Source organism: Saimiri boliviensis, chromosome 8 (assembly GCF_048565385.1).
Source record: "Saimiri boliviensis isolate mSaiBol1 chromosome 8, mSaiBol1.pri, whole genome shotgun sequence".
Classification (NCBI taxonomy): domain Eukaryota; kingdom Metazoa; phylum Chordata; class Mammalia; order Primates; family Cebidae; genus Saimiri; species Saimiri boliviensis.
This window is the reverse complement of record NC_133456.1, coordinates 24,847,535-24,858,315: the sequence shown is the minus strand read 5'-3', so window position 1 is coordinate 24,858,315 and position 10,781 is coordinate 24,847,535.

The following is a 10,781-nucleotide window of genomic DNA, read 5'->3' as shown; positions in this document are numbered from 1 at the left end:
TTTATCCTTGCTTATAGATAAGGCAACTGAGACCCAAATGGTAAGTTGTCAAAGTCCCCGTATGCAGCTTGGAAAGGGACATCCCCTTCTGGGATTCAGGCTCAGGCCCCTCCAGGTCTGATATGACCTCCCCAACCCCTGCCTCTCAGCTGGTAGGCCCTCTCAAAAGGGGACCCCAGCAGAGGGGCACAGGAAACAACCGTGTGTGTGTGTGTGTGTGTGTGTGTGTGTGTGTGTGTGTGTTTACAGACCGTGCGGCTTCAACAACATGTTCATTTATCACAGTTCTGGAGGTTGGAAGTCCAAGATCAAGGTGCTGACAGGGACGGTGTCTGGTGAGGTCTCTCCCCTCTGCTTGCAGACGGCCACATTCTCACTGTGTGCTCACAGGGCATCTTTTTTGTGAATGTGTGGGGACAGCATGCTCCCTGGCAGCTCTTCATATGGGGACACTGATCTTCTCAGAAAAGGGCCCCACCCTCATGGCCTCATTTAACCTTCATTACTTCCTTAGAAGGTGCACTGGGGGTTAGGGCTCCAACAAGTGGATTAGGGGGACACCATTCTATGTGTGTGTTTGGAGTAGAAAGACCTGTTTGTCATTCCCAGGGTAACATCTAGCAGGTGGCCACAGCTGCCCAAACACCAAAGGAGTTCTTAGTTCCCATGACAACTGTAAGTTTCAGGCCCGGGTGACAGAGGCATTTAAACAGTGGCTGGGTGCCACCTGGGCAGGGCAGGCAGGACATGGGTCACCTGGTGTCAGGCCTTGGTCCTATGAGCCTAACATCCTTTGGCCTCTGCGAGCCCTGGGGGCTCTGGTGCCCACCTGCCCTAGGCTCCAGCCTCAGTGTCCCTGTCCAGCCTCTAGGTTGCAATGGCGAGCATGCGGCCGTGGCCCCATCTCCCACCTGGTCCAGGTGCAACGACCTGGAATCTCTGACCTGCTTAGGTACAGCTGTCCACTCCCCAACCCAGCACACCTGGCATGAGCCTCCACTCCCAGCCTCTGGCTTTGCCCCAGGTCCCCAGACACAGCTATGCTCCCTCCATACCTGTGTGTCTCCAAGCCCTGCATCTCTCCGAGCCCTGCTTTCTCCACCAGCAACACTGGCAGTGACCCCTTCAGCCCCACAGAATTATGCCAGAGCCAGAGTGCCTGGGGCTACACAGACCTTTGCTTCCTGTCCTTACCTGATGGGCTCCAACCCCAGGTCCCCCTCATCTCCTGTGAAGGTCCCCAGGGGCCACTGGGTTTGTGCTTCATGGCAGCAGCAGCACAGGTGGCTCTGGATGAGAGGAGGGTGCTTGCCAAGGAAGCAGGAGCAGGCTGGAGCAGGCGCTACCGAGGGAACTGATGACTCCAGCCAGGCAATTATTTTTAATGAGTCCAACTCTCCCACAGACTGTGAGGCCCAGGGAGGACAAGCCACGGCCACAGGAAACCAGACTCTCAGGGCTTCCCAGCAAACGGGCGGCACCCACTCCGACCTCTCATGGCATTTAAAAAGGACATTTTACAGGACTGTTATTCAGAGAGAAGCAACATCAAATGCCACCAGTGAAAAAGAGAAAGGAGCTCTAAAAACAATAGGAATACCATGACAACAAAGCCACACATGCAGGGTGGGCCTTGCCCAGGCAGTTCATGGGGCTGAAGTCTGGCTGCCTGGACTTGGAACTCTTAGGGCTGGGTTCCTCAGAGCAGCACCTCCATCTCACTGGCTCTCAGCCCACCCTTTCCTCTCTTTCTTTAGACAGAGTGACTCACAACTGTGAGGAAGGCAGGACCACACAGCGGTGGCCCTAAACTTTTCTCTGAGATGTGGCACAAAAGAACTTTCTCCTAAAGAGGGATGCACTGCTCCCTAATGCAGGCCTGTAACCTTGTCTCAAGTATCCTCAAGGCTCCAGTCCGCACAGATGAGACAGTGTGAGCAGCCCAGGAAGCCAATGTGGAGGGGAGTTAGGTGTGGGAGCTGGGCTTTGAGGAATGAAGAGGGTTTCCACATTGGGGCAGGGAAGTGCCCTGCTGGGGAGAGCAGCAGGGGCATAAGCGTAGGAGGGAAGAAGGGAAAGGCAGGCATTCTCGTTGGTGCCCCATGGAGGTCTCGGGCCCTGGCCATGTTGTATTCAGCAAGGGTGATGGGAGCTTTGGTTCCACGGGAAGGGCAACCACCCCAAGAACAGCCCCCATGGGTACAGCTGGAGCAGAGTGACTTGGTCCTGTCGGCCCCTGGAGAAGCCCTATAGATGGCAGGTACAGGGGTGAGGCTGGAGCTGCAGAGGGAGCAGCAGGGCTGGGGCACAGAGGGAGGGGCAGGATGGATGCCTTAGAGCCCCCTGTTCCTCCCACTCCAAGTCTTCCCTGCTCCAGGACCAGCCCTGGGGCTCCCTGGGCAGTCCTGCTGTGAGCCAGCTTCCCACCAGACTGGCCTTCAGTTCCTCACTCTATGCTCCTTCCTGCACTTTCCTTCACAAATGGGGCCACAGGGGAGGCTGGGTGGAGCCAATGGCCAGGAAAAAGGTCTAGGAGGAGTGCAGCTTCCTGAGGGTAATTGGCCACACCTATTTACTCTTGACCCCAGCTCCACATTGACCCTTGACTCAGCCACAGACTGACTCCTGAACCCAGGCATGTACTGACCCCTACTTCTGACTACACCTTGACTTTGACCCCAGCCATACACTGGCTTCTGGCAGCCATGGTCTTAACCCTTGACCTCAGCCCACGTTGACCTTTTAACTAACCATACTGACCCCTGGCACTAGGGAAGCCCCGATGGCCAACCCTGGCCCCAGACCAAGCCACACTCTGATCATTGCCTGAACTTGGCCTTGCCATAGCCTTGGGCTGATCCCAACTACATATGCCACAGCCATGGACCCTTCTCAGAGGGCCCAGGGTAGGCCCAGGGCCTGGTAGAAGGAGCAGGCACAGCAGGGTAAGGAGCCAGGGGACACGGCTCCCTGGGTGCAGTCTCCGGCACAGCGCCAGGCACAGTGAGAGGCACTTGGCAGCTTTCTCGGAAGCAGGAGTGGCTGTGCCCATTGCACAGAATGCTTCTCACTACCAAGTTGCCAGGTGACCTTGGGCCAGCAGCGTGTTCTCTCTGGAGTTCTATTTGCTCAAGAGTGAAAACCAGAGTATCATGAATTCTAAAGACTCTTACAAGAAAATGAGTGCTACGGCAGCTTGCGGGGCACGAAGCAATTGAGATGATGCATTTAAGGTGCTCAGCACTGAGCCAAGTACACCATAAGTGTTCAATAAATGTGGGTTATTAATGTTACTATTAATAATCCAGCCTGCCCACTTCACTGAGCAGACAGGGACAAGCAGCTTAAGAGTGCAGGAAGGGGCTGCCCGTGGGCAGGAGGATGTTTTAATGAGAGGAAGCGGTAACGGCAGCTGAGAGAAGGCAGGCGGGGCCCTGCGTAGGAACAGGGAAATAACACTGCCCTTCGAAGTGCCAGAAAAGACCTCCCTCCCCTGTGCGGGGGATGAGGCTTAAGACAAAGAGAGGGCTCCTCTTCTGCCCTAAAGGTGGCCCCATCACAGTAGCTGTCGGTGGGACAAGGAGGCTGAGCATGGCTGTGTTTAGCAATGCACTGACTGCATGACCAGCTCAGGGCAGGGCTGGGATGCAGACCCAGGTCTTTAGGACATTGAAGGCCATGCCCACGCCAGGACGATGTCGGCAGTTAGGGATGCCAGTGGGGGAGGAGAGAGACAGAGCACTGGGAGAGGGAGCAAGCTCTCCTGGCCCCTGTCCCTGAGTGGGTCAGCGAGGGGCCTGTAGCTGTCTCCCAGCCCCCTCCCCAGCCCCTTGTGGCAGGGAGAATGATGGCATTCCCACCTTCCCACATGTGAAATATCACTCCACAGTGGGAACCACCTGCCCCTGCCTGTTCCTGCTTCCCAGTTATCCCTGAAACCCAGTGGCCTCAGTTTAGACTGCTGAAAATAAAAAAGGGTAACCTCACTTGGGATTCTTGTGAGGAATGCTTGTGGCCACTATTTACAGATGCCAGGCAATGTGTTAAGCATCTTCTCCTGCCATTGGTGCCTTCTGTCAGTCTTTTCTGAGGAGTAGGAGAGCAGGTGAGTTCATGTTACATGGTCACAGGCCAGGGCTTAAGTAATAGACCAGAGCAGTAAGGTTGCAGGGTGCATGCCTCAGTGACAGCCCCTAGGGAGGGGTCCATGGAGAAAGAGGGGGCAGAGAAGCTAGCAGACGGCTTGAGAAGTTCCTTTGCAGACATTTCAAGAGGGGCAACAGCAATTAAAGGCTTTTGGGCAGGGGAGAGGTTTGCTATTCTATGTATTTTAGAAAGCATTCTTCAACCAAAAGGTGGGGAAGAAATTGGGAGAGGCAAAGTGATGGCAAGGAGACAAGTTGGAGGGATGTAGCTTTGACCCAGGAGGAAGCTGCTGGCATTTGATGCAGGGAAGGTATGGCGAATTCACAGTAGGAAGAGGGAGAAGTGGATATCTTTAAAATCTCTTTTCAGAGGTAGACTGTATGGGATGTTGGTGAGTAAAGAGAGGGAAGGAGGGCAATGGCAAGGTTTCTGGGTAGGTGGGGGATGTATTATAAATAAAAACCCTTTTTCTGCTCACAATACTTCTTACTTAAATATGTGGGCTTTTCACAGCAAGCAATTCTCCAGTTTTCTGCAGACATCAACTAGGTGTCTTATATTGTTTGGCTCTGTGTCACCATCCAAATCTCATATTGAATTATAATCTCCAGTGGTGGTGGAGGGACCTGGTGGGAGGTGATTGGATCATGGGGGCAGATTTTCCCATTACTGTTCTTGTGATAGTGAGTGAGTATCCACAGGATCTGGTTGTTTAAAAGTATGTAGCAGTTAGTCCTTCAAGTTCTCCTGGTCCACCATGGTTGGCATTCTTGCTTTCCCTTCACCTTCCACCATGATTGTAAGTTTCCTGAGTCCTCCCAACCATGCTTCCAGTACAGCTTGTGGAACTGTGCATGAATTAAACCTCTTTTCTTCATAAATTAACCAGTCTCAGGTAGTTCTTTATAGAAATGTGAGAACAGATTAATACAGTGTCATACAATGTAATTTCATTCTGATACTGACTACTGGAAGTTAGTGCAGACCCACCAGGTGAAGGGCTCAGTCCCGTAAGACTGCTTCTATTTCAGACATCCATTGCAAGTCACCCAACTGGGTTGCAAATTGGAGGTTCCCATGACTCCCTCCTCAGGTTCAACAATTTGCTAGGATGGCTCACAGAACTCTGAAACATTTTACTTACTATTATCTATAAAGGATAGAAATGAACATCTGGAGGAAGAGGTACATAGGGCTAGGCTGAGAAGAGTCCCAAGCACAGGAGCTTCTGTCCCCTTGGAGTCTGAGGTGCACCATGCTTCTGTCATGTGGATGCATTCACCCACCTGGAAGCTCTTTGAATTCCATTTAGGGTTTTTGTGGAGTTTCCATTACATGGATGTAATCGATTAAATTACTAGCCGTTCATGATTAAGTCAATCTCTAGCCTTCTCTCCTTGGAGATCTACAGATGAATCTGAAAGTTCCAACCTTCTAATCACAGGCTTGGTTCCCCTGGCAACCAGTCCCTCTACATCCTGAGGTGATTCATGTCAGCATAAACTCAAATAAGTTTGAAAGTGGCTTGCTATGAATAATGAGAGACACTCCTATCAACTCTATAACTTAGGAAACCCCAAGGTCCTAGAAGCTCTGTGGCAGGAACTGGGGACAAAAAAACAAAATGTTAATTTATTGTATCATGTTAGGAACTCAGTGTCAGAAACTGGGATCAAAGCCAAAATATTATATTTATCACACATCGACAGATACAGAGAATGCTGCAGGAACAGTAGTACTGTGGGAACAATAATGCACTTGTCTTTGAACATGGTGAATAATGTGATGTCCAAAGGGGGTCTTCAGTCATCCATAAGATACATGACTTGGGGCCATGGGGACCACTGGATGAAAGCAGCTTGAGGAGTCATCATTCTCATTATAAGGGTTCACATGAATGAGATCATCAGGGAAAATCCCACCAGGGGCGGCTGGAAAAGATAACTTTATTTATGGAGCCTCTTTAAAATCAAGCAAAGATAAGCATGCTCAATGCTGCCATTTTGACTCTGTATTATATTAGAGATCCTAGACAGTGAAATAAGATAAGAAAATTGAAGACATATGGATTGAAAAGGAAAACTAAAGCAGTTATCTTTTAGTTTTTTGCAGATTATATGATTTTCTTTTTTAGAAAATCATAAAGAATTTGGACACAAATTAATAGCAATATTAGGAGAGCTTAGAATGTAGCTGGATGTAAGATCCATATGCAAAAGTCAATTGCATTTCTGTACAGCATCAAGACACTGAGAGATATTGTACTATTTATGTAGCAACACAAATTACAAACATAACTGGAAATAAGTATGACAAAAATTGTAAAGGATTTTAAAAAGGAATTTGTAAAATTTCCCTGACATATCCCTTGTGTCCCATTTAAATATGCCCCATTTATTTTTACAGACCTAAATAAATGAAGAGGTATCCTATGTTTATGAACTGGAAGATTTGATATCATAATATAATCTCCTCCAATTTATGTAATGGTTTGACACCACTCCAATAAAAACTTAACAGACTCTTTTACAGAACTTGATAATTTCCTGCTAAAATTAAAATCGAAGAACAAAAGACCAAGAATATCTAAGATAATTCTAAAGAAGAAAGGTAAGCATACTCTGCCAGGTTTGATTTTTAGAGTTTTAGTAATTAATACTGTGTAGTATTAGCACAGGAGTAAACAAATTGGCCAGTGGAACAAATAGAGCATCCCCAAGCAGATCCATGCACTTATGTATGATGCAGTTTGTCAAAATGAATGACAAACCAGTGGGGAAAGAAGTGACTTTTCAATAAATGAACCTGGAATAATTGGTTACCCATACAGAAAAAGTTAAATTATGTTTCCATCTCACATTATACCTGCACACTGAAATCCATGCCAGATAGATTAAGAACTATGTCAAAGCAAATGTCAAAAGCAAAACTTAAAAATCTTTAGAAGAAAATATAGGTGAGAATTTCTGATCTCAAGATAGGAAAGGATTTCTTCAAGTACAAAAAGTACTAACATAAAAGAAAAAGACTGATATATTTGAAAACATTGTGATTAAGAACTTCCATAAATCGAAAGACAATTAAGATCAAGTAAAAAGGTAAGTCAAGGTGTGAGAATATACTTGAAAAACATATTGCTGACAAAGAATCTGTATTAAGATGAAACAGAAAACACCTCAAGTCAGTAAGAACAGAAAGGAAAAAACCAAATGGTTAAAAATTAAAACAGCTGCTGCACAGAACAGTCAATGCCTGCAGATCTCAAGTGCCAATAGTCATTCATATATGCAGGTACAAACTCCAGAATTCCACTTTATTACTCTACTGGCAAAAAAGATATCTGATGATACTGAGTATTTAAGGGAATATGCATCAACAGGATCTTTCAAACATGGCCAACAGATATGTAATTTGTTATCATCACTTTGATGTAATCTTACACATTTGAGCATTTGCAAGCCCTGAAACCCAGCAGTTTTACTTCGTGATATATACCAAGGAAAAAAATGCGCACATGTCCACCAGAAGTTATATACCAAAATGATTGTGGCAGCACTGTTTATAATGGAAAAGAAACTGGAAACATCCCAAGCCCATCTACAGGAGAATAGATAAGCAAATTGAGGAGTATTCAGATACTGGATATTATACAGCAGTGAAAATTAATGACCTATAGCTACTCTTGTAATCAATGAATCTTGAAAGCACACGAGTGCAGAAGCTGTCTTGGTGGTGGATCAGCAGTCCTAGCCACCTAGCTGGTGCTGCGTGAGTGCAGATGAACCACCCAGCAGAGCCTTCCCTCAGTTCCTGCCATACGGAACTGTGAGTGGAATAGAGTGCTGCTTCTGAGACACTAAGTTTTGGGGCAGTTGTTGCGCAGCACTAGGTAACGAGCACTTTATATGATTTTTGCCCTGTACACAAACATCCACTTATTTTTTTCCTCCTGCATTTGTATTCCATTCCTCCAATAAAGTAGTTTGGCACCCAGCCCCCACAAAATAAAGCCAGAGCCCTGAAATACTGGGAGCATACAGTCTATGCCTTAAGCAATAAGCATTAAAGATTAAGTGTGGACAAAAAGAAGTACTAAGCAGCACTTAGGAAGTTGAGTAAAACAGAACTATCCTCCACTCCACTTTTGAAATAAGAGTAGGTAATTTCTACTGAGTGCTCACTGTGTTCTAGGCATAATTCCAAATGCCTACATCTTATTAGCTCGTTGATGGTCCATGAGGTTGGCACCTTTTTACACCAGTGTCATCATTGGGAAGCTGAGACACAGAGAAGTGAAGGAAGTTGCATGTAGCTGCCCAGCTTGTAAGTGGTGGAGCCAGAATTGGAAGCCCAGTCTGGCCTCCAGAGGCTGCACCTTTAGCTCCTCTTCTATGCTGCCCATGCAGGACTGTGCAAAGAAAGAGAGGAACGTGGCTAAGTGGTCAGGGCAAGGAGGGAGGGCGGAGTGGGAGCATGGAGCCTCACACAGCATCTCTGGCTGGTTATGGACCCCACAGATCTAGAGGCTTGAGCTTTCCTGTCCATGCAAGAAAGGAGATAAGGCATTTGGCCCACAGGAGGTGAAGAGTTGAAACCAAGATGCCCCTGAGAAGCCAGGCCTCTGGGGGTCCTACAACCACAGTGGGGGCAAAGGAGCACATTTTAACCGCCCATCACCTTCCACCCAGGAGAAGAAGGTCTAATTCTGCTGTGAGTCTATGTGGAAGATGATCTTCAGTAAGAAACCAAAACCCTAGGCCTCCCCTCCTGGGGACCTGGAGTCTGGCTTTTACTTTGCCTCTTGGTGTGGGGACCATAAGCCAAGAAGCTCACACAAGATGGGTTCATGGGACACCCATCACATCCCCAGCAACTAGTATAAACTCAAATAAAGCCACAATGCAAGGGTGCTTTAACAACATAGCCACCATAAAATTCCCACAGTAAATACAAAGCTTGCGCACACACAGACACCTATAAAGAAACTATCCCATCAGGAGGGACATTTTGCTCATTTGGGAAAGATTTGTTGCCTGAAAACTTTAGTTAATTAAATAACCTGAGAGAAATTATTAAACAAGAATATTCAAAATGATTAAAGAAATGAAAGAAGGCTTACAAATTAGAAGTAAAGAGCAAATGACACCCTATGACAGTCTATTTAGAAAATAACAAAATAGATTACGTTAGAGCCCTTTACCCACAGGGGTTGCATTCTAAGACCTGCACTGTATTCCTGAAACTTTGGACAAGACTAAGCCTGTCTACAATGTGTTTTTTTCCTGTTCATGCATACCTATGATAAACTTTAATTTATAAATTAAGCACAGTAAGAAATTAGGAACAATACTCCTAATAAAATAGAACAATTTTGACAACATGCTATAATAAAAGTTATGCGCATGTGGTCTCTCAAAATATCTTACTGCACTGTGCCATGGGTAACTGAAACCATGTACATGAAACTGCAGGTGAGGAAGACTACTGTGTTAAGACTCTGAAATCTAAATTAAAGAGCTTATTGGGTAGTAGAAAACAAATATGAGAAAATTAACCAGAATAGAAGGCAGAACACAGAACAGATTGAAAGGATAAGATCCAAACATATCCATGAGGGCTCCAGAAGGGGAAAAGAGACAAAATGGAAGTGACGAGGGTTTCAAATTTTTCACTTTTTATTGCATGTATTTGTAGATAAAAGATTTTCAGTGAATCCAGAGAAGGATTTGAAAAACATCTACATATGGACTTCTCACAGAGAAATTTCAGAACACTAAAGACAAAAAGAAATTACAAAAGAACCCATAGAGGAACAAAAGTTTGCCTCCAAAGAACAAAGCTTGAACTATCAAGACGTTTCTGAACAGCAAAAACTGTGGCCTAAAACAACAGAAAAATATCTTCAAAGCACTGAAAGAAAACAGATGCCAAACTAGAACTTACATCCAGCTAAATAATTATTCAAGAATGACAGTGAAATAAAGACATTTTCAGACAGGCCGAAAGAGTTTACTGCTAAAAGTTCTTTGCTAAAAATCTCTAGAGTGTACTTCAGGAAGGAAGAAATTGAGCTCCAAACAAAAGAGTAATGCATGACAAGACAGCAAATGAATTGGTAGAACACAGACATATAGTGAAGTAAGTATTAACAGTAATGTCAATGGTATTAATAAGGATTATGTTGGTGATGAAGAAATAAAACTAAAATATTACATTATAATGCCATGTAAAATGGAAAAGATGGTGATCAGAGTAAACATATTCTGAGGTCCTTATAGCATTCAAGAGAAGAAAGAGATTCACTGACTCTTGACTTCATTGAGTCAAGTATGCATGTTAAAAAAAAGGATAATCATTAAAAGAATAGAAGTAATGGATTGAACCATGTGAAATTGCTAATATCTGACCAATTTTGACCAACATAATGGCAATGTTATATCGTTCTACCTAATATACTGGGGAACTCTGAAACCAGAAAAGCTGAAATGGAGAAAGAAAAAAATCTAATCATACCAGTGGAAGGCAGGAAAAGTAGTGGGAGAGGCACAAAGGAAAGCCATGGTAAAGCCTCAAAAGGAGAAGACAGAAGTAAATGCAAGTACTAAAGCCTCGAATTAAAGACAAACTCTCAGGGG